Consider the following 23,460-nt stretch of genomic DNA (forward strand, 5'->3'; position numbering starts at 1 on the left):
ACATATTGGCATTTTTATGAACCAGTGAACGTGATATTCACTAAACATTCACAGTTGATTTATCATTTCCTGTCATTTAGGGCTCACGCACACTGCAGCTCAAAAAAAAAAGCTGATTTTACTGGCATTTGAGCTTTTATTTCTCTGCCTCTACATGCACCACAAAGAGTTACCTGTTTTGTGAATGGCACATTTTCTTCTTTACAAATTGCCCTATGATGTATGTTCACTGATATCATCATGTCACACTGAAGTTTAATAGTCTATGCCACCACCAAAGATCCTGCACAAATACAAAGCTGCACCACTCAAATGTATCCGTTTTATTAAACGCACAAGAACACAACATGACTAAATATATGTAAACCCTAGCATGAAAGTCAAAATTACAAAGACAGTATAAAAAGTCACAACCCTAAACTATAAAAATATCTAAAAACTGCCCATTCATAAAAATGTATTTAAGTTTATAAATGAACAATAGCATACAATTGTGAAATAATGAGCACAATGAACACTAAATATTTTTTACAATAAATTATTAGCATTTAGATAAAACAGACCACCCTACTGAGGAAAGATTTTGATCTAACCACACACTCAAATACATATATATTTGACAATTAATTGTAAAATAGATCACCATAATGTGTTTGTATATTATTTATTACGGGATACATTATTTATTATGGAATAAATGCATTTATAATACATTTATTATTCAGTTATAAATTCAGTTTATTCAGTTATATAAAAAGGCATTATGTAAATGCCACAGACCTATACACCTAAAAAATGAAAAAATACAAATATAAAAAAAGGGAGATTTGAAATACAAAATACATGTGTTGACTTATAGCAACTATGTCAATGAGTCCTTAGTATGCTCCAAGAAAAGTAAAGTCTAGCATATAAGTATTATCCTGTAGTAAATACCCCAATAAACCCCTGTACTGTGAACTCAAAAAATAGTTAAAATGTTAAATATGCCAGACATTAGGTATGCTTGTTCGAGAAATGCAAAAGAATTACTGTTGATCCTGACAGAAATCAAGTACTGTCCTGTGTTCATCGCACTCTGTAGTGATATCTCTAACATTTTTTTCAGGACGTGAGTTAGGACTGCAAAACACCTCCTTCCTATGTTATAAAATGAGGAAAGCAGCTGGGGTGTTCTGTAGTCCTCAAACACTGCCTGTCCTAGGGTGACAACCCTGCTACACTTAAAGATACAGTGCAGCCAGTAAGTGTTGTTGCCCTATGTGAAGAAATGTGTTACTGGCAGGATCACCAGGTAAAAATAAAGTGTAAAAAGTATGAAAAAAGCAAAACGAATGCAGTCACCACATCTAAGGACTGGTATAGTGCAATGTATTAAATTTTTGCAGTGGGTTTTAGATTTACTGATAATCCCACTGCTGTGACATTACTGTGTATCAGGCATTACACTGTTTCAACAGATTTTCATGAGACTCCACTCTGCCATGGAAAAAAAAATATATTTTCAATTGGTAGCTGATATAACTCATTATAGTACAGTAAAGTGATTTGATAGCCTAACCTCTGAATGTTAGATCCCAAATAACAGCCCCCCCCCCCTCCTCCTTCATGCCAAGTAACTAAAAAAGAACACAGTGGGTGGGATGTCACATCTTGATTGAGGGATGATTATTTTTTTTCTTGGGAGGGTACATCTGATCAGCACAGGGCCAATCAGCACTGTCCAGACATGTTAATAGAGACTCCTCCTACAAACTACTAGCACTCACTGATATAAGTAACAAGATTGCTCTAATTGCTATATACAGCTGATGAGAAAAGGCATTTATCAGTTTATATAATTGCATTTCCATGTTTTGTGTACTGTAGGAGACCAGATATAGTGAATGCAGGATGTGGGTTTAGTAACACTTTAACCCTGACCTCGTTTTTGCCAGGTTTTGGGATTGACAATATCTCCCCAACCTTCAGGATATTAGTTACCCATATTTTTTTTGCAACTAGACATTTCAGCACGGGGAAAAATGATTGTTGCCTTAAGCATAACTGAACTTCAACAGCCAGACAATGTATCCCCTACCATTGACGTTTAAGCCACGTTCCAACAATGAGCGAATGGTTCCATAGAATAAACAAAATGGAAGAGATGGAGGAATTGATTGATATCTTTTAGTACAGGCTAATTAGGTTCACAAGCACATAGTGCTGTTGGACTCACTTTAAAACATCAGCAACTTACAATTTTCAATGGGCACTACACTGACTACCCTATTTAGGGATTCATTTGACTCCTTCAATTGACACTCTCTATCAGGCTAATTATCCTCCTCTCTTTTGCCGAATTTGGAAAGACCTTCGATGATGGGAAGTCTATCCCTTATTGTGGTTTGGCAGAAACTCTATTAAAATTGTATTTCTACCCAGAATTCTATACTATTTTACAATCCTACCGATTGCTGTCCCGAAAAGAGACTTACAGCATATACAATCAGAAGTTCTTCGTATTATTTGGGACAATAAAAAAACCTAGAATAAATTATTGATATGATATGTCTAAAAACTGAGTGGTGGACTTGGCCTCCTTAATTTACAAGGCTATTGTCAAGCTGCTCAAATAACTCAGCTGTCCTATACAACGGCTAAGGATTCCACACCTCTTTAGGTCTCTATTGAAGCTCTATCATGCCACCCTTTTGGCGTTGGTTCCCCAATGTGGCTCCCTGGCCACCTTTGCCCCCCTATTTTATTCCCTATCCTGTCACATTCCCTAGCGGTTTGGGATTGAGTAAAACATCAAAAACACCTGTCATCTCCACATACTCCACTGGCCCCCCTGTTTTTCAACCCTGAATTCTCTCCCGACATGACTCCAAAGCCCTTTCTATGGTGGCTCAATAAGGGGCTTTTCAGGATAGGTGACTATCTCAATGGCGACCAACCACACTCTTTACAATATTTTAAAGATACGCTACAAATGCCCTTGAGTGAATTATTCTGACACAATCAGCTTTTTTCTTTTATACGATCTAAACTCAACTTACTACAGAGACCCTATACAATTACAACTTTTGAATTATCTTGTCAAACGAAGAACCACCTACGGGGACAGTTATATACGGTATATGCCACTCTTACTGATCCGACCAATAAACTCCCTTATATTTCTCAATGGGAACGGGACTTGAATACCTCTTTTGAATTATCTGACTGGCAAGATATTGCCTAAGCATTATTCAAAATATCTATTAACACATCACTAACTGAAGCAAACTATACAACGCTTCTACGTTGGTATCTAGTCCCGACCAGAGTTGCGAAGATGCACCCGTCTGCATCTCCCATTTGCTTTAGGCGCTGTAGCCAGATGTGTACAATGAATCATGTTTGGTGGCATAGCCCTGTAGTCACTAGATTCTGGATTTGTGTATTTAATATGATACACTCAGTGACAGGGGTTAATATCTGTAGATCCCTGGAACCAGTGCTTTTTCAAAAACTTCCCGAGGAGGTTCCCAAGAGATTGACAAAACAAATTACCTATATATTCTTAGCAGCCAGAATAACTGCTGCTAAATACTGGAAGCAGTCGACGGTTCCCTTTGAACACGTGAAGAGTAAACTTAACCGAATAATGGTTAATGATAGACTTACCTATATTCTCCAAAACTCCACCAAAAAACTTGATGTGACATGGGATCCATGGATACGATACTTATCCATACCCTAATGAAACTCTGACTGACTCCCCCTTCTTTCCTTTACTTTCCCCTTATCTACTCTCCTTTTTCCTACCTTTTTCCTCTTTCTCACAATTTCTCCTCTCTTCGCTTATCTGATTTCCTCAAAAATTAACATAATATTTTGACGGAATATATAGTTCTTTACTGACGATAAAAATAGGAATGTACAATGGGTTTCCGCTTTATCCTTTTTAGTTTTTTTTGTTTTTTTCTCATACTCTTACATACTGTCTGGTTACCCCGACTGATAATTCTATTGAGATTACTCATTGCTGGGATATCCCTGTTTATCGTTAAGAGGCTCTATGTTAATGAACAACTTTAACAAAATACATTCCTGTACTTATATTTGATCTTATACCTTTTTGTACTATTGTTCAAAAATTGTTGAGATAGTAATATAACTTTTTGTAAGATAACTTTTTGATATTATCTTACTACCTCAATAAAAATATTGAAATTGAAAACATCAGCAACTTATCTTTCCTACCAGTAGACGTTCAAATTTCACTGATAGAGGTAGGATTAGTATCCAAGATTATTCAGCTGCATTTAGGGGCCATATTATGACTGGGTGGAGGAGAGTACTGGAACATAATGGTTGGGGGGGGGTAGTGAAGGTACAGTATTGAGAGACTGGATCCCCTATTCCTACCACCACCCTTCCTCCCTCCTTTCCTTTCTTCCCTCCCACTCCCCCCTACTTCTCCCCATTCCCCCCTCCCCCTTTTATTTTCTGACCTTTCATTTTCTGAATCTTCAGACAATCCTAAATCCATATAAATGCTTGATATTTAATTGAGTGTGATGATCGGCTTCTAAACAGGCACTATTTCATATTGTTTTTCTTCTTTCCGTTTCTGTATGTTTTCTGTTGGTTTTGGTCTTGACAACCGAAAATATGAATGTTCATACTGTTTTAGACTGATGTTTACCTGCCTATATCTGTGTTCTCCTTAACCCATCTTTGCTGATGTACCGTGTTGTCTTACTATGCATTATTTCTCCAATAAAAAATTTATGAAACAAAAAAAAACATGTAACTGAACTAATCAACAACATCTATTCACAAGGCAATTTTTAGAGAGTTTTAGCATATAAAATGGGATCACTGGAAATTTTGTTTAACAAAGAGTGTATTGGCATTATTTATTGTTTAGAAGGGAAACAGTAAATATACTGTAAATGGGTAAAAAAAGGCACAAAAGGCTGTAATATAAGTGAAGCGGATTCTGGATGGAGTAATCATCGGTTACATCAATGAAGTACACATGAATGAGAATACGTAATTTCTGTTGTGAGATATATAATAATGAGGACAAAGAGAATTGCTAATGCAGAGGCAGCAATAAAGTTGAGGTCTCAATATACAGCCCAGTGATCAATATGGCATAACAAAAAGTACCTGAGTGTCAATCATGGGGTGGACTGAAAACTGCTGTAGAAAAGGAAGTATTCAAAAAAGGAATGAAGAGCTAAAGAGGAGAGGAAGAAGAGAATGGAGAAGGGAAACGCGTAAAAAATGGGAAGAAAAGAAAAGGGAGCGAAGGAGGAGGGAAGAAAAATGAGTTTTGGAGGAACACCATAACTGGTAAGTAAAAGATTTTCAAATCTGGGTGGGCTAGAATATCATATCTAAGGATGGCAGACAAGGACGGGATCTAGCCTGTCTGATGTGGGGGTGCTGTATAAAATGCTATTTTATATCAAAAGACTATTGATTTTTAGGGCATTGTACAGGGGTTAGCAGGGCAGCGGACAGAAGGAAGCAGGGTAGTGTCCAGGGAGCCAGCAGGGCTAAGGATGGAAGGTCAGCAGGGGACGAGCAGAGGACACAGGTAGGCAGGGTGGAGGACAGGGGTCAGTGTTGGCAAAGCAGAGGACAGGGGTCACTGCTGGAGAGGCAGATGACAGAGATCACTGCTGGAGAAACAGAGGACAGGGATTACCATTGGCAGGACAGAGGACAGGGGCCAAAACTAGCAACACAAAGGACAGGGGTCACTACGGGAGAGGCAGAGGACAGGGAACACTGCTGGCAGGGAAAAGGACAGGGATCAGTGCTGGAGAGGCAAAGAACATGGATCGCCACTGGAGAGGCACACACAGAGGATATCGCACTTAGATTGTTTTGCCAATTTCCATAAGGAAGACCTTTTTACAGGGTGATTGAGACCTTTGGTGTTAATGGTTAAGATTTTGTTGGTCATTTTAGTGGTAGAGCAGGAGGCAAGGGTTATGTTTGGTGAGGTTAATAGAGCTCAGAATGTTCTGTAAGGAAAGAACTTGCTGATGAAGGCACTTGACAATATTGCTGAGATTGTGTCAGCAATGCTATAGGCTGTACTGTGCTTAGAGGTTATCAAATGGGATAATTAAACAATATGCATTGCTAGTTCCACTCGCACATGAGAAAAACTCTGAAAAGTTAGTGTTCGTTAACCAAACATAGGTAGTATGAGGAGTTTAAAAGGAGAAAAAAAAAACAATAATATAAACAAGAACGTCTAGGTCAATGCCTAGAAAAAGCTTCCTGAAGATAGGGACAACCGGTGCCAAGGAAGTCAAAAATTGGAGTGGAAAGTCCCTGAGCAAGTTAGGACTTACAGTACACAGGACTACTTGAGTGAGGATATTCCTGTGGCTGCTGTTTAGCGAGAATGGTGGCTGCTGGATCCTTGGGGTAATGGTTGATTCCTTTGATTACTTTCGTTGCTCTGATTCATAGGAGGTGACAGTGGAAGATTCGGGAATGATATTCCATCATTGCAAGAGATGTAGGCCTTCTTGTATTAAGGACACTACGTTTAGATCCATTGTAAGTATTGGACATTTTGCCCAGCGCTATCCATTGGTACTGGATGTTGTGACTGTTCAGCGCCTTGGTAATTGTGTTGAGTTGTCTGCGACGACTTAGACTGTGTTCGGAAAGGTCTGCAAAGATTTGCAGGTGGCCATAAGGATCAGGTAGAGCTCCTAATGCTTTCATTTTTTGCATGAGCTGCTCCTTCACATGGTAAAAGTGAATTCAGAGAATCACATCCCTTGGGACTGCAGCAGGCAAGAAGGGTGTTTTGGGAAGCCTGTGAATGCGGTCAATTACCAATTCAATATTCTTTAGATTGGGCATTAAGGATTTGATCAGACCGCGTGCATATGTGGATAGGTCAGAGGGCTGTACCAATTCCAGTATCCTGCGTTATTGTTACTGCGGGATCTATCCTCTATGTGCGCCAATTTGTCTTTTATCCATTTAGTGTCCTGCATTTGATTCTCTTGAGTATCAATGATATCAATGATAACATTGACTGTGGTAGAAATGCCACCAATGTTTGCTTCTGCATGGGAGATTCTGTCCTTTATTAGACTGACGCTATGACCAAGATGGTGCATGAGGGATAGCATGTCAGCTTGAAGAGAACTTCTTAGGGACATTAACATGTCCTTCAGTGTGGTGTCCATCACAGGTTACCCCATAGTAGGGAAAGATGTGATGGAATCATTCTGTGGGTTTTGTAGTGTTACTGCAGGAGATATAGAAGGAAGGTGGCTCACCTCATTGCTGGTTGCAGAGGAATCCAGTTTCATTTTTGTTTTAGTTGGGCTGCTGGAAGCAGGGGAGCCTGGAGGAGACCGCAGGGACCCTGTCCTGGACTGTGGAGGGACCTCGGGGTTGTGCCGAGACCTCGCCATTTGTCCAGGCTATAGATGGGGGAGAGCGGCTGGTGCTGCTGTGGAAGATTCAGCCGCAGTGCCATCTTGGCCATGCCTCGTAATCAGTTGAAATATGTATTCCATCAGCTTTCATAGCAGCCGATTGTCCTTTCACTTCAGTGTCATGGCTCCATAAGTGTAGCGGGGGTGCTGGAGCAGCTCAGAGGGGTTAAAATCGCCATTGGAGAGCAGGCAGATGCTGAGGTTTTTGGTCCTGTGTGTGGAGCTCTCTTCTTATGTGGCCATATTGTCCGCGCGCCGGTCACTCCCCCAGCTTAGTAGTTTTAAAGATATGGGTAACTAGCCTACATTCGCTATGGAAGAGTGCCTCAATAGGTTTATGAAGCAAAGCCTCATACAGATTCTTCCGAATATTAGAGTGAAGTAGTTAACAGGATACTGTAAACCCAGATCCACAATTTGCTCAAATATGTATCATAGTACATCCCCCTCCTGGGGACAGCCTCAATGACATCTAAAGGGATCATTCGATATAACGGGGACCAGACAGGCTGGCGTGTAATACAATCGATGCCAAGATTTTGCATACATTTTCAACACTGGAAATATTTTTTAAAAAATAGCTAAGTCACAGATTTCCTGTCCAAGAAGCAACTTCACCTGAGATACTCCTCTAGTATGCTTAGTTTATTTCAGCACATTGAATAAGCCAGCATGTTTATACCCCTTTCTTATCTCTCCCTCCTTTTGCGCTCAGCCCACTCCCCTGTGCCTTCTCTTTTCATAAACTAATGTTTGCTGTGCTAATAGGTGAAAGATGAAATGTGTTTTTTTTATATATGCCAATTACCCCCTTTTCCTGGCTACAACCCTACCTGCTTAAAAATGTTCTATCTTTTCAAACCTGGAAAAACACTCAAAAGATGTAGTGTGTTAAAACAGCAATATTCCTCAGGCCAGCTTTATACATTGATAGAATTTATGCAAACTTTATTTGTTTTTGTTATATTTTTATTTATAATAACCAGAGCATGGTACAAACCATAGTACACAATGCAGAAGGTTTTACCATTTTTAAAACAAAGTGAAATAAACAATTCTGTATTTATATTAAGATATAAGCAGGGTGGCAGAGTGCATATAATACAGTAACATGATCATGAACAGGAGGAAATTGAAGTACAATTGCTTACTAATGTCAATATTCAATATTCACTCCATTTTCCAAATAGGGAAAGAGAGAAGGAAAACTGAACAAATTAAGGAGGGGACAGAAAAGAGGAGGATGAGATGTGATGGGTTATGAGAGAGAGTATGGGGAGTTCTGGGTAAGGGTTACTGTAGGGGGATTAGGATGAAAGAGGAACCCTGGTACAAATAAAGTAATCTTCAAAGACCCTAACATTCACAGAACAAATAACCAAATAAACCAATGATCTGCTAAAGTGATCATCATCAATTTAAAAAAAAATAATAATAATAAAAATTATTTAAAAAAAGCTCCCCCGTGCTCGCGCAAAGACACACACATAGGTAGGTTTTGCATGTGCATGTAAATGACAATGCCACCACACATTTAAGATATCATCATGAACGTGTTAACAAGAGCAATAATTCTAGCACCAGACTTCATGTGTAACTCTAAACTAGCAACCTGGTAACTTGCAAAGGCTTGTCGCCTATACATACGGTTGGAGTACTGTAGTTTGGCGCCACAAGCTTTTGAAATTTGAAAGCATGACATGTTAGGTATTTATTTACATGATATAACAGTATCTTTTATCTTTTACCACACAATATGGTATTATATTGTGTTTTTGTGCATTATAACTCACCAAAGTGTATTTTTTCCAAAGAAATTGTATTTAAAAAAACTGCTGCGCAAATACTGTGTGACATAAAAAACTGCAACACCAACCATTTTATTCTCTAGAGCCTTTGCTTAAAAATTATAAAATGTTTGGGAGTTCTAAGTAATTTTCTAGCAAAAATAAGTTTTTACACATATGAAAAGTATCAGAATTGGCCCACTTTTGAAGTGGTTAATGTTGATAGAACCTTTATTTAGGTTTTGTATGCACAAACTAGAGCTTAGCTAACTAACTAAATAACCATCTGTTCTTGGAGCTGCCTTTTGTTTGCAGCATGCTGATGCACCTCGAATTATGTCACTTTTATCACACCCCCAACCCCATAGATAAAAAAAAATGTTAGGCAATTACCAATTAGGCCTACTATCCCTAATTAAAACTGCTCTGCTGCTGGCCAATTTTGCCAGTATCTTAATCTTTGTTGTAAAACTATAGCCTGTGCTGTTCGCTTTAGTAAATTTGGGCTTAGCCTTGTTCCTAAAATTGTTTTACACTGCTGTATTATCTGCAACCTCTTAATAAATATAGTAAAACACCTACATGTGCTCTATGGGATCTATGTATAAAACGTTCCTTGTACGAATGTGACAAATATCTGCACCGTCAAAATTAAAAATTGACGTATTGTCTCTAATACGTGTAGTCCCTATATCGTCAGCATCAAATAGTGCTCATAATGCATTAGTGCTCTAAATACCTCTATCAGAAAAAAGTGCATTGCAGCCACCAGATTGCACTGATGATATAGGACTACAAATTCTAGAACAAATATAGTGATCTTTTGTTTCAAATGTGCAAATGTTTGTCACATGTGTACAGCAGACATTTTATGCATAGACTCCCTTTGTCTTTAGTATAATTTGGCCTATTATTCCTGATTAAGACTGTCCTGCTGCTGACCAATTTTTTTACAGCTCTCTCTTGCAATATCTTAATTATTGTAGTAAAACACCAGCCTGTGCTCTTTATCGCTAATAAATGCAGGCCTAGCCTTGCTATTTCAAATTGTCCTTCTGTTGTCAAGTTTTACACTGCAGTGTCATCTGCAGTCTCTTAATTCATGCTGCGAAACAGCTGCCTGTATTGGTCCCCTGGATGTTGGTCTGAAATACCTAGAAAATGAATAAACATAAATAAAAAAAAATATCTAAACAAAATAAACCAATCTAGCATAAATACACTGAAAAACAACACCCCCTCTTAGGTTCACATTTGTGCGATGCGGGAACGCTGCGAATATGCAACCTGTTCCCGCATCGCATCCGCACATCTGGCAGTTCACACTGCCATATGCGATACGCAGGGGGTGTCAATTAAATGTTAACGACACCCCCCAGTTTGATCGCATATCGCAGTGTGATCTGACAGTTCGCACAGAATCGGATCGCACAAGTGTGAACCACTGTGCGATCCGATTCTGAGGGGGCTCAAAAAATGCCTCATGTGCGTGTTTGCTGCAGATGCGCTGCGAATTCAGCCATACAAAGTGTATGGCTGAATTCGCATCCGCACAGGAGATCGCATGTAATGAAGGAGCAGTGCGCTCCGAATTACATGCGATCAGCGCATCCGCAGAAGTGTGAACCGGCACTTAAATAATTTTAAAAAAGTGTAACATTTTTTTTCCAAGCACAATTTACAAGCTTAAGGAATTATATCTTATATTACATTTTTTACTATTTTTTTTCTTTTTTTACTATTTTTTCTTACATACTTTCATCAGCGTAGCTCAGTGTCACCATAGTAACACTATACTACTCTGGGGGTGATCAGAGTTTTTTTTTTTACACTTTGATTGCTGTTACAGTGATGACCACTGTAGAAGTAATGTTTTGAACTGTCGTGAATGGGTTACATCTCTGGTTACTAGTGATCTGTGATTGGAAACCGCCAGAGATGTATAGTAACTAAGTAGAACTACTTCACTACTGTACTTAAGTACCGAAAGGCGGTATCTGTACTTTCCTGGAGTAGAATTGTTTTCTCCTACTTCCACTTTTACTTCACTACATTTTTTCGATGTTTTCAATACTCCGATATTTTTTTTTTGTGCTGCATAGTTACTCGTTACAATTATAAAAATTACCACTGCCAGAACAGTAATAAGCTGTGATGCAAAGTGCCTTAAGCTAAAAACAATAATGTGTAATATTCAAACAATAATATATTCCATAAAAACTTCAATTAAGTGCAAGTGCAAGGTATAAAAGTGCCTGCAGAAAGATTGGAAAGTGACTGGTGCAATAATTGTATGAGCAATAAATAATATTTAACATGCAATATTAATGTGCTAAAAAATATGGTGCTATATAAAGTGAGCTGTTCCACTCATACCACGTGTTGATATGGGGAATAAAAAAGTGCCAAGAGAGCAAAAAATAGAAAAAAGTTATTATTTTAAAAAAATACAGCTTGCAATGTCCAATAAGGAAAGATCCAGTAGAAAAGTCTATATCATGTGCGGTGACTTCAAAGGCAATAAAGGTGACAGCACTCGGAACAAACCGACACTCAGGTGAAAAGGTGACCCCGTGGTGGGTGGTAAGGTGCTGGGATTCCTTTGATAAAATTGCACACTTACCAGAGACACCCACCCCACACAGGGGTATAGAGCGGGTGTATTTATGGGTCTGGCAACCTAGCGGTATCCTCCTATCCCTGGGTGGAGGGCGTGTGCCGAGGATCAGGCTGGTCCTGGTGTGGATGTACCCTAGGATGGTCCCCTGTGTGCCTTCCTGCCTAGGTATGTTCCGAGGGATCCACTCAGCTCCACTCCCGATATTTAAACCTGTTTCTCCTGATCCTCATTCCTCATGTCTGCATTAAGGCCCCTTAATGCAGACATGAGGAATGAGGATCAGGAGAAACAGGTTTAAATATCGGGAGTGGAGCTGAGTGGATCCCTCGGAACATACCTAGGCAGGAAGGCACACAGGGGACCATCCTAGGGTACATCCACACCAGGACCAGCCTGATCCTCGGCACACGCCCTCCACCCAGGGATAGGAGGATACCGCTAGGTTGCCAGACCCATAAATACACCCGCTCTATACCCCTGTGTGGGGTGGGTGTCTCTGGTAAGTGTGCAATTTTATCAAAGGAATCCCAGCACCTTACCACCCACCACGGGGTCACCTTTTCACCTGAGTGTCGGTTTGTTCCGAGTGCTGTCACCTTTATTGCCTTTGAAGTCACCGCACATGATATAGACTTTTCTACTGGATCTTTCCTTATTGGACATTGCAAGCTGTATTTTTTTAAAATAATAACTTTTTTCTATTTTTTGCTCTCTTGGCACTTTTTTATTCCCCATATCAACACGTGGTATGAGTGGAACAGCTCACTTTATATAGCACCATATTTTTTAGCACATTAATATTGCATGTTAAATATTATTTATTGCTCATACAATTATTGCACCAGTCACTTTCCAATCTTTCTGCAGGCACTTTTATACCTTGCACTTGCACTTAATTGAAGTTTTTATGGAATATATTATTGTTTGAATATTACACATTATTGTTTTTAGCTTAAGGCACTTTGCATCACAGCTTATTACATTTTTATTATATCTAAATTATATAGGCAGCGCCATCACCCCTATTCCTTTTATATCCAGTGCATAGTCTCCGGACTATCATCCAGGGAGGCTGCAGCCTATTTTTAGATATATCTATATATATATATATATATATATATATATATATTTTATATTTTATACATTTACTACATATTTTTTATTCATTTATTTATACACATTTTTTTCACTTAATTATTCACTTATCTATCCATTTAGTCCATAGCGCGGAAGTTCTTATTTTTCCTACTGCCAGAACAGTAGATGGCAGGTTTCATGAAGTTCAAAAAAATGTGTATAATGTCATGTGTAAATCAGCGCATACGAAAATAAATGCTACTGTGTGTATAAATAAAATGGTCTACATATCTGCTGTTAAGGGGAAAGAGAACCTCCCCCAACCAAGGAGAGTCACAAGTGTACATAGACCTTTTTTCTGGTAAGAGGCTGATTTTGCTTTTTTCACTGGAAGTTGAGAGCACAGGTTTTGCAGTTTTGTTTCACTGGAAGAGTCTATTTGGATATTATTTTGCACTTACCTTCATCCACCGGGTAAGGGGGAAATCCACAAGGTGGTGGGAGTCTGCACCTATTATTTGGAATAGCACCTGTTTGATTCCTGCACCTTTGAAAATATATTCATCTTGTTTTGTCACATATTTATATATGGTATTATGGCATTATGGCATTATATATATATGGACTTTTTTATTGACTTTGATTTCATACACTCCTCCTTTATTTCATTATTGGAATATATTGTTGTATATCACATTGGTTTATATATGATTTTGCGCACCAATAAGCTGTGGAGAAAAAAATGCAGGGAAGAGAAGGAGGGATGCTTTAAAAGGGGAAAGGGAGGGACATACTTTATCTGTTTTTGTTTACAAAACGTTACAGCCAAAGTAATTGTGATTGTCCTTTAGGTTAATCATTTGAAATAATAAAAAACAATATGATGTTCAAACTTTTGACTTCTTTCTTTTATAACTATATAACACAGTACTTGTACTTTTACTTTCAGTACTTGAGTAACAAAATTTTAAAAAAAAAGTACTTGCAATACTTAAGTACAAAAAACGTTGAATACTTTAGTACTTCTACTCAAGTCACTTTTTGATAGAGCACTTCCACTTCTACTCAAGTCACTTTTTGATCGAGCACTTGTACTTTTACTCAAATATGGGTTTCGAGTACTTTATACAAGTGTGGAAACAGCTAATCACATGGTACATGGTGCTTTGATTGGCCCAGGTACCATGTGATAGCCATGGGCCAATTAAAGCATCACTGTATAGGAAGCACAGCTGTTATGAATGACATATGACATTCATTCATAACAGCTTTGTTGACATTGTGATCATGTTATTCGCATAGCGACCACTTGATATCCGGGTAACTCAAGGAAGCAGGGTACCGGGAGCTGCAGTTCGCGGAGTCCAGTGTACATAGTAGTTTTGGAAGCAGCTCACTGTGTGCCTTAGGCTGAATCAAGTATGTGATCAAGCCTGCCCGCCCGTGCCTGCCGGCCGCCTGCATTAGATCCCAGATAGCAAGCAATTGTGCTGCAAGTTTGAAAATGACTTGCAGAGCTCTAGCTTTAGACTCACCACTGCAACTTTGCTCTTGCTAGCGATTTGCCACGCAAATTTGCTACAAATTGGAAAAGTGCCAAAGTGCTTCAAGTGCCCTGCAAGTGTACAACTTGCCAGTGAAAATGTGCAGCAATTTAACAGACTTATAATTCAACACTGCCAAAAACGTGTGGAAAGTTATCCTTGCTATCTGGGATATACTGTGGGCAGTTAGCAAGTCATAGCTAAAGGCAAAACTTTTATTTTAGTTTTTGATAGATCGGAGATAGATTAGAACACTCTGTCAGGTTTTTATTGCTGTCTGTGCCCCTGTTCACCCTCTCTATGTGTCCTGTTTACCATTATCATTGAAAGTGAAACTAAAAAAAATCTTACGTTTTGGGTTGTCCCCAGAAAAGTAATTTGAGGGAAAATCTTCCAATGGAGACACTAGTTCTGGTGACCTGGAGGTCCCCAAGGGATCCCTTAATTTGCAGGGATTTCCTTTCACTTCCTGTTTTGGCTATGGGGCAGGAAGTGAAGGTAAATATCCCAAGTTGGACTCATGGCAACATGAGTAACATGGCAACATGACATGGCAACATGGCAACATGGCAACATGAGCATGGACAGATGGCAAAAAAAACATCTGAAATGGGTTATAATCAAGCCCATAGTTCTACTTTAATAATTGGTTATCTGTTGGCTTGGCTCTTCTTCATCTGTGTACATGTTGTATTGTTTCCTACTTTCATATTAGATTGTAAGCTCTAACATGCAGGGTACAAATGCTTCTTATGTTTTATCATGTTCTCTTGTTGTTATAGATGAATGGACTGGGTGGAACCATTCATCAATCCACCAACCTGACAGCACGCATCCAGCTTTTCTGATCTCAGAACGGTAAGTACAAGGCTTTACATCCTCCAAGAGGCTGCTGTAAGATGTAACCAGATGTCCCAGCTATATTTATACAGTACACATACCACCCAGATATAGATTTTCTCTATAGACCCTGTCTCTAGATAAAAATAATATCTTTTCAGGGATTGGTTAAAAAACACATTCAAATATGTGAAAGGAAGCCTGTACCAAGTGAATTCGGATTCTGTTGTTCCTAAACTCAATAGACTCCCAGATAGCAAGCAATTGCGCTGCATGTTTGAAAATGACTTTCTAAACTATTGCTAGACTTGCCAGGCTTCACAAGTTGGTTGCACAATTGCAGCAAATCTGCATTGCATGACTGCAGATCAACTAGGGGGGGAGGGTACAGATGTAGAATTAGCCAGTGGAAAGCAAGTTTCAGAGGGCAGAAATGGGGGCATTAGCGGTAAGGTGTTCGGAGCTCCTAAACCCAGGGTGGGTATGGGGAAAAATCAAGAGAGCAGCCTAAAAACATCAAACGAGGATAAATGTAACCGATCAAAATTACGAGGTTTGTATACCAATGCCAGAAGCCTGGCCAACAAGATGGGAGAGCTGGAGCTGCTGATGTTTGAGGAGGACTTAGATTTTGTGGGGATAACTGAGACTTGGTTCGACAGCTCTCATGACTGGATGGCGACCATTCAGGGGTATTCCCTTCATCGCAGGGATAGAGAGGGTAAAAAAGGGGGAGGGGTATGTCTGTATATTAAGAACAGTATACTGGTAAATATGAGGGATGATATTAATAATGGAGCTATGGACGAGGCAGAATCCCTATGGGTAGAGCTTCAAAGGGAAGGCACGGTGGGGAAGGTAATATTGGGCGTATGCTATAGGCCCCCCAACCAGAGGGAGGAGGGTGAGGCGGACCTCATGTTACAGATAGGATTGGCAGCAAGGATGGGAAATGTCATTATAATGGGGGACTTTAATTATCCTGATATAGACTGGGCAGAAGGAACCGCGCACTCAGCCAAGGCTCGGCAGTTCCTAAATGTTTTGCAGGACAATTTCATGGGTCAGATGGTGAATGCACTGACAAGAAACAATGCGGTACTTGACCTACTGATTACCAACAATACAGACCTGCTCACGGATATAGAAATACGGGACAACTTAGGGAACAGTGACCATAGGTCAATTGGTTTCAGTATTAATTACAGTAATAGGAAACACAAAGGTAATATAAGGACACTGAATTTCAAAAGAGCAAATTTCCCTAAACTGCGCTCGCTGCTAGAAAATATCAAATGGGATAGAACCCTGGGAACAAAGAACACGGAGGAAAAATGGGAGTGCTTCAAGAGCATACTTAACAAAGGGGTGGGTCAGTGCATTCCACAGGGAAATAAATTTAAAAGAGCAAAACTAAACCCTGGGTGGCTAAACTCCAACATAAAAATGTATATTAGAGCTAAAGAAAAGGCCTTCAAAAAATACAAGACTGAGGGGTCATTGGCAGCATTTAAGCATTACAAAGAGTGTAATAAGAAATGTAAAGACGAAATCAGGGCGGCTAAAATAGAACACGAGAGACATATAGCGGAGGACAGTAAAAAGAACCCCAAGAAGTTCTTTAAGTATATAAACAGTAAGAAAGCGAGGTCAGAACACATTGGCCCCATAAAAGATGATAAAGGAAAAATGGCCACAGAGGACAGAGAAAAGGCGGAAGTGTTAAATAATTTCTTTTCTTCAGTCTTCACAAAGGAATCGGGGGGCTACACGAACCTTGCTTGTAAGGCCGAACTAAATAATACACCTCAGGAAGTGCCGCCATGGCTAACAGAGGATAGACTTAGAGCTAAACTAGAGAAACTTAACATAAATAAATCCCCGGGACCGGATGGCTTGCACCCGAGGGTTCTTAATGAGCTCAGCCAGGTGATTGCCAGACCATTATTCTTGATCTTTAAGGATAGTTTACAGACGGGTATGGTGCCAGCTGATTGGAAAAAAGCCAACGTGGTACCAATATTAAAAAAGGGGCCAAGATATATCCCGGGTAACTATAGGCCGGTCAGCCTAACATCAGTAGTCTGCAAAATTTTGGAGGGGATGATAAAGGACCACATACAAGACTTTAGTAATGAAAACGGTATTATAAGTAGTAATCGGCATGGATTCATGAAAAATCGTTCGTGCCAAACCAATCTATTAACCTTCTACGATGAAGTGAGCTGCCACCTAGATAAAGGTAAGCCTGTGGATGTGGTGTATCTGGACTTTGCAAAGGCCTTTGACACCGTTCCCCACAAACGCTTACTGTACAAACTAAGGAAGGTAGGTATGGACCATAAGGTGAGTACCTGGATAGAGAACTGGCTCCAGGGTAGAGTCCAGAGGGTGATGATTAATGGGGAGTACTCGGATTGGGCGGGTGTGGAAAGTGGGGTCCCCAAGGGTTCTGTCCTGGGACCAATCCTGTTTAATTTATTCATAAATGATCTAGAGGAGGGGATATCTAGTACAATCTCAGTATTTGCAGATGATACTAAACTAAGCATGCCATTATCTTCTATGCAGGATGTGGAAACCTTGCAAGAGGACCTGAACAAAATAAGGGGGTGGGCAACTACATGGCAGATGAGATTTAATGTTGAAAAATGTAAAGTAATGCACTTGGGGGCCAGAAACCAGAAAGCAAGCTACTCACTAGGGGGGGGGGGGGGAACCTCTGGGTGAGTCTAGGATGGAAAAGGACTTGGGGGTACTGGTAGACAACAGGCTTGGCAATGGCATGCAATGCCAAGCCGCCGCAAGCAAAGCCAACAGAATACTGGGTTGTATAAAAAAGGGGATTCACTCCAGAAATAAAGAGATTATTCTCCCACTCTACAAGACTCTGGTCCGGCCACATCTGGAGTATGCTGTCCAGTTCTGGGCACCGGTCCTCAGGAAGGATGTGCTGGAACTGGAGAAAGTCCAGAGAAGGGCAACAAAAATAATTAGGGGAATGGAGGACATCAGCTATGAGGAAAGACTACAAGCACTGAACCTATTCTCTCTGGAGAAGAGAATATTGAGGGGGGATATGATATCAATGTACAAATACTGTACTGGCGACCCGAGCATAAGGAACAAACTATTCAGAGAGAGGAGATACAATAAGACACGTGGCCACTCACTAAAACTTGAGGAAACGCGGTTTAACCTTAAAGTGCGTAAGGGGTTCTTCACTGTAAGAGCGGTAAGGATGTGGAATTCTCTTCCACAAGCAGTCGTATCAGCAGGGAGCATTGATAGTTTCAAAAAACTATTAGATGGACACCTTAAAGACCACAACATACAGGGGTATACAATGTACGGTTAATAGCAAACACACACACACATCATAGGTTGAACTGGATGGACTGATGTCTTTTTTCAACCTCACTAACTATGTAACTATGTAACTATGTAACTATGTAACTTTCTTTGTAAACATTCTGCAAGTCTGCTGCAAGTTCTGGTTCAGTTATGTTGTGCAATAGTCATCCCACCACAAAGTGTCAACTAGAACTTGGGCTAATGTATACAAAAGAGGCCTTCTGATCTTACTGTGACTTCTCTTACTGTATGCTTGTTCCAGGTCAGTGACTCCATGGAATTGGCATTTATATAAGAACATCAGAGATGGCATCCTCCACTGTATTTATTTCTATCAGTATTCATCTCCTTTATTCTGGCTTCACACATATGCTGCAATTTTTTTTTCTTTGGGCAGGCACTTTGACATGCGCTGTCATTACCATCAAAAGCCCCTACAGAAAGCATCCACAGATTTTAGTTAGTCAGACTTCAGAAGACTACAGCGTTTGCGGAGCTGGGAATCGGACTGGTTGTACTAGAGCCTTACGGAATCCCATCCTGTCATCGAGCGTTAGCAGGCTATGCAAACGACCTGTCCCTGTCCTCAGGGACAAAGCCCGCAAAGTGGCTACTTCGCTAGGATGCCTCAACTGCGGTACGCCACGTGTTGCTAGAGTCCTGTTTGGCTGACGGTACCACCACCCGGGGTGGGAGGCTTCCCGTCTCAGAGTGGCATCCACACTGTCGCTGGATCGGTGAGTAATATGCTACCCCCTCTGTCTATGGCATTGTATGTCCTGGGGTGTATGTGGGGCCTCTGTCATGGGGATGGCAGTCTGTTTGGAGTCTTTGTTATCCCCCTCATGTCTGTCTGTGTGGTCCCCATGTGTCCACCACGGTCCCTGTGGGGGCGCTATTTGCGGTCACGCCGTGCTGTGGGGGGTTTGCGGGGGTCCCTGAGCCCCTCGGTAGTGTTTGTGTAACGTTTGAGGGTACAGACATGGTTAATAATAGAGATTAACTTTTTCCATGCATCACACAAATGTGAATTAGCACCATTGAAAAACAATGGTAAGCATGTGCACATCCCTATGTGATGATATGTTCTCTTTACTCACACATCAGGGGTCTATTAGCCAACAGTCGGCAGCCAGGAGTGTGTGTAACTCCCCTGCAACTGCTGATATATGACATACAGTAGTGACAGTGAAACAGCTAAAGACCTTCAAGGAACATTTTTTTTTTTTTTAAAGCCCCCCCCACAGACACACACACACACACACACACAAAGAAAAGCAAATCACATAGAAGATTTAAAAATGAAGCTCAAAAAAGGAAATCCCATGTACGTTCACTCCAGCCCTTTGGAGGATCATAATATTGTGGGATTTTGAGCACCTAGCTATCGTAGAAGGCAACAATGAGGCAGGGTGAAATCACCTGTGCCGCCTGGAAGCCTCAGACGCTCAGGCACAGGTCTTTTTTTTTTCTTTTCATTAGAAAGAGCGTTTTTAATTGTCTTTGAAGGCAGGTCTTGTCAGCAACAAGTAGGAAATTTGCCCTGTGAATAAACACATGTAGCCTGCTATAACTGTGATGCCTGCGGACTGGGAGGGTCTTAAAAGAGGCTACATGACATAAGCAGCATTGAGATGTAATAAGAGATAAAAAACTGTTAAAATCTTTCCCTTCCCCATTTCCAAATTCTCTAATATACTCAGCCATTAGCTACTTGACTTTCAGTAAGGGTTTTACATGTGCATTAACAGACCTGCCAGACCTACAGTACAAGCCCTCCACTAATCCTTCCCTATGCACATCATTAGCAGCCCTCCTTATTTTTTCCCTATCGCAGCTAAAACACATAGTAAGAATTGGTGCTGTTATCTCACTCTCTAAGCCTCCATATTGGCCTTTTGAAGCCAGCTGACCTAAGTTTAAAGGCTAGGCAGTGCAATATTGTTATAAAGAATTTGGTATGGCAAATTCCTGTAATTAATATGCCGGAATCATTAAGTTTGAACATACAGGATTTGCAAGAATCCTTGGTAGTGGTAAACCTCAACTTTATTCCTAATTATACCTTGAGTAAACTTTCTGAAACAATTTTTTGTTATGTAATAGAATTAATTTTATATCTAAGTAAATTAAATAGTGAAATAATTTGGCTTTGAAAATCACTTTAGGGTTGCAGAAATAATTTGATAGCAGAGAATAGACTGGAATATTTATTTCTTGGCTGATCAGCTAATTAAATACTGAAATACTTTTACACCAACACAATAATGCTGTAAAATTATGTAATAAAATAATTGTATGTAAATACAAGAACGTCATTTCTTTCTCGTACATTGAGGCACACAGGATTCAGAGTTATACTGCAGAACACAGGAGAATCTGGACAAAAAAATACAGCGACCAGCCTGGTATAAGCACCCCCCCCCCCCCCCCCAGCAGGTCTCAGAATTTTGCTAGTGTCTAGGAGGAATGACGCCTTTTCTATACTGAGAAACATTTAACCATTTTTCCGTTTTTCCTAGCCATTTTTCCTTTTTTCAAAATAATTTTTCTTTAGTCAAAACTTCTCTAAATGCTGCATAATCTGTGTACTTTATGCAGCTGTCCAGATTGGCATATCCTGAGCAATAGCTTTAGAAACTGTACCCAAAGCCAGCTGGATTGGATGTTTTCAGTGCCTCTCTGGAATATGACCTCCAGGCACTGGGTTCTGCATTTTGGAACATTCTAGACCTCTGTACTGTCTTAGTTAGCTATGGAGCATTTTCCAGGTCCAGACCCAGATAGCAAAGATACCATACCACGAGTTTGTGGCAGTGTTGAATTGTAAGTCTGTTCATTTGCTGCACATTTTTACTGGCAAGTTGTACACTTACAGAGCACTTGAAGCACAAGTTCTACTTGACACTTTTCCAATTTGTGGCGGCTAATTTGCGTGGCAAGTCTTTAGCAAGAGCAAAGTTGCAGTGGTGAGTCTACAGCAAGAGCTCTGCAAGTGTACAGCATGAAAATTCAGCCACAGTGACCCCTGTGGTGGGATGACTATTGCACAACATAAATGAACCAGAACTTGCAGCAGACTTTCAGAATGTTTGCAAAGAAAGTTGATCTGGAGTCATGCAATGCGGACTTGCTGCAATTGTGCAAAAAACTTGTCTCTAAAGACTAACTCTGTGAGTAGGTTATACGGGCTGAGAATTGGGATCTACTCTGTTCATTAGAACCATTAAGAGGTCACTAGGTGGAGTGTCTTGCACACATACTCCATGCTCTTGTTCCCTCCATTTAACATTAATTAACACCTTCCTACCACTGCTTTTAATTACAATAGACACAGGGTTTCAGCGCAGTTAGGCCTTGCTGACACTTACAGTGACCTGGTCAGCTCCGGGCTTTGAACCTCTTCTGTTTCCAGCAGCTGATTTGTGAGTACCCAAGGATGTTTTTGCTAGCAGTGCAACATGTTAGATCTCAAACACATGGCGAACAGACCCACTGCAATAAATCCCTTTGGCTCACGATCCACTATCTATTCCAAAGCAGCCTGAAGTGCACCCTTCCAACGTAGTACCTACATTCCTCTTTTGCTCCATTATGTGAAGATGCATACTCAGTTTAAACCTCTGAGGAAATGCAGTTTTCATTGCTCACTCTGTTGAAATTCAGTGAGAGTTTTTGGTACACATAAGCGGACCATAACACCTTCTGCTACAGGACCATTATCTGAACTGCCTGTAGATCTAGCCACCTCGGAGCCTTGTCAGATGATAACTCTTATTATTGTGGTACATTCCAAAGCTAATGATGAGGAGCAGCTTGTCTGTGACTTTCACTGGTGCTGATGCCTGCCTAGGATCCCTTAGAGGCTCTAAGACTACTAAAACTTTCTCCATGCACTCTCTACTTCCAGGCATGCTGGACAGAGACTGGAAAATGTTCAATAAGTTGTTTACTCCTCCTAAGTGTTTCATAGTCAGATATCAATTTGAGAAATACTTTTTAAAGACGTAATCAACTCCTTCCTATGATACCATCTTAAAGCGGTAGTAAACCGCATTAAAAGTTTAAGTCATAATGTGCTAGTATGCATAGGTGTGCGCACAGGGTGTGCCAGGTGTGCCCAGGCACACCCTAATCACCCTGTGCAGCACAGATTACCCCTATTGCCCTGGCTCCCCTCCCCCTTACCCCCACAGCTCTTCCAGCTTCCCTCCTCTCTTCTCCAGCCGACTGTTGCTGTGGGGATGTTTTAGGATGAGTGGGGAAAGGGACCGTTAAATATATAATTTTCTGAATAAACATCATGAGTGATCAGTAGTGTGTGTTTGAGCTTTGGTGTGCACACCCTAATGCATTAGGCTGCGCACACCTATGCTAGTATGCATTGCAATACTGAAAACGAAGCCCTCCAGTAGCGCGCTGTCACTGCTGAAGATGCTTCCATCTTCATCCGGTCTTCTTTCCGTGTTTGCTGGCTTCGGCAAAATGAATGACCAAGCCGGCGATGACATCACTCCCCCATATGTGCGCAGGAGTCGCTGTTTAAGGCACGGCTCTGAAGGAACAGCACGGGTATGCCATTCCTTCAGAGCCCATGTGCCAATGACATCACCTGCTACATCTAAAGTAAATATTATGGATCGACCGATTATCGGCAAAGTTGCTATATCGGGGGCCGATATGCACTTTCCCCAATATATCGGAATCGGCCTCTGAGGTTACCAATATTGCCGATATTTCGGGAAAGTGCTCGTCCCACTGGGAGACCCGGGCAATCAGCC

General features: G+C 40.5%; 1 long non-coding RNA gene across 1 annotated transcript in view; it reads left to right on the top strand.

Annotated features, from left to right (window-relative positions):
- Nucleotides 1-23,460, top strand: part of LOC309554451 — a 51,805-nt gene that overhangs the window by 22,893 nt on the left and 5,452 nt on the right. Inside the window, exon 2 of the long non-coding RNA XR_014225234.1 lies at nucleotides 15,268-15,343. This is a non-coding gene — a long non-coding RNA (uncharacterized lncRNA). The remainder of the gene's footprint in view (nucleotides 1-15,267; nucleotides 15,344-23,460) is intronic.

The sequence above is a fragment of the Pelophylax lessonae genome (assembly GCF_965119305.1).
Source record: "Pelophylax lessonae genome assembly, chromosome: 4".
Taxonomy (NCBI): Eukaryota; Metazoa; Chordata; class Amphibia; order Anura; family Ranidae; genus Pelophylax; species Pelophylax lessonae.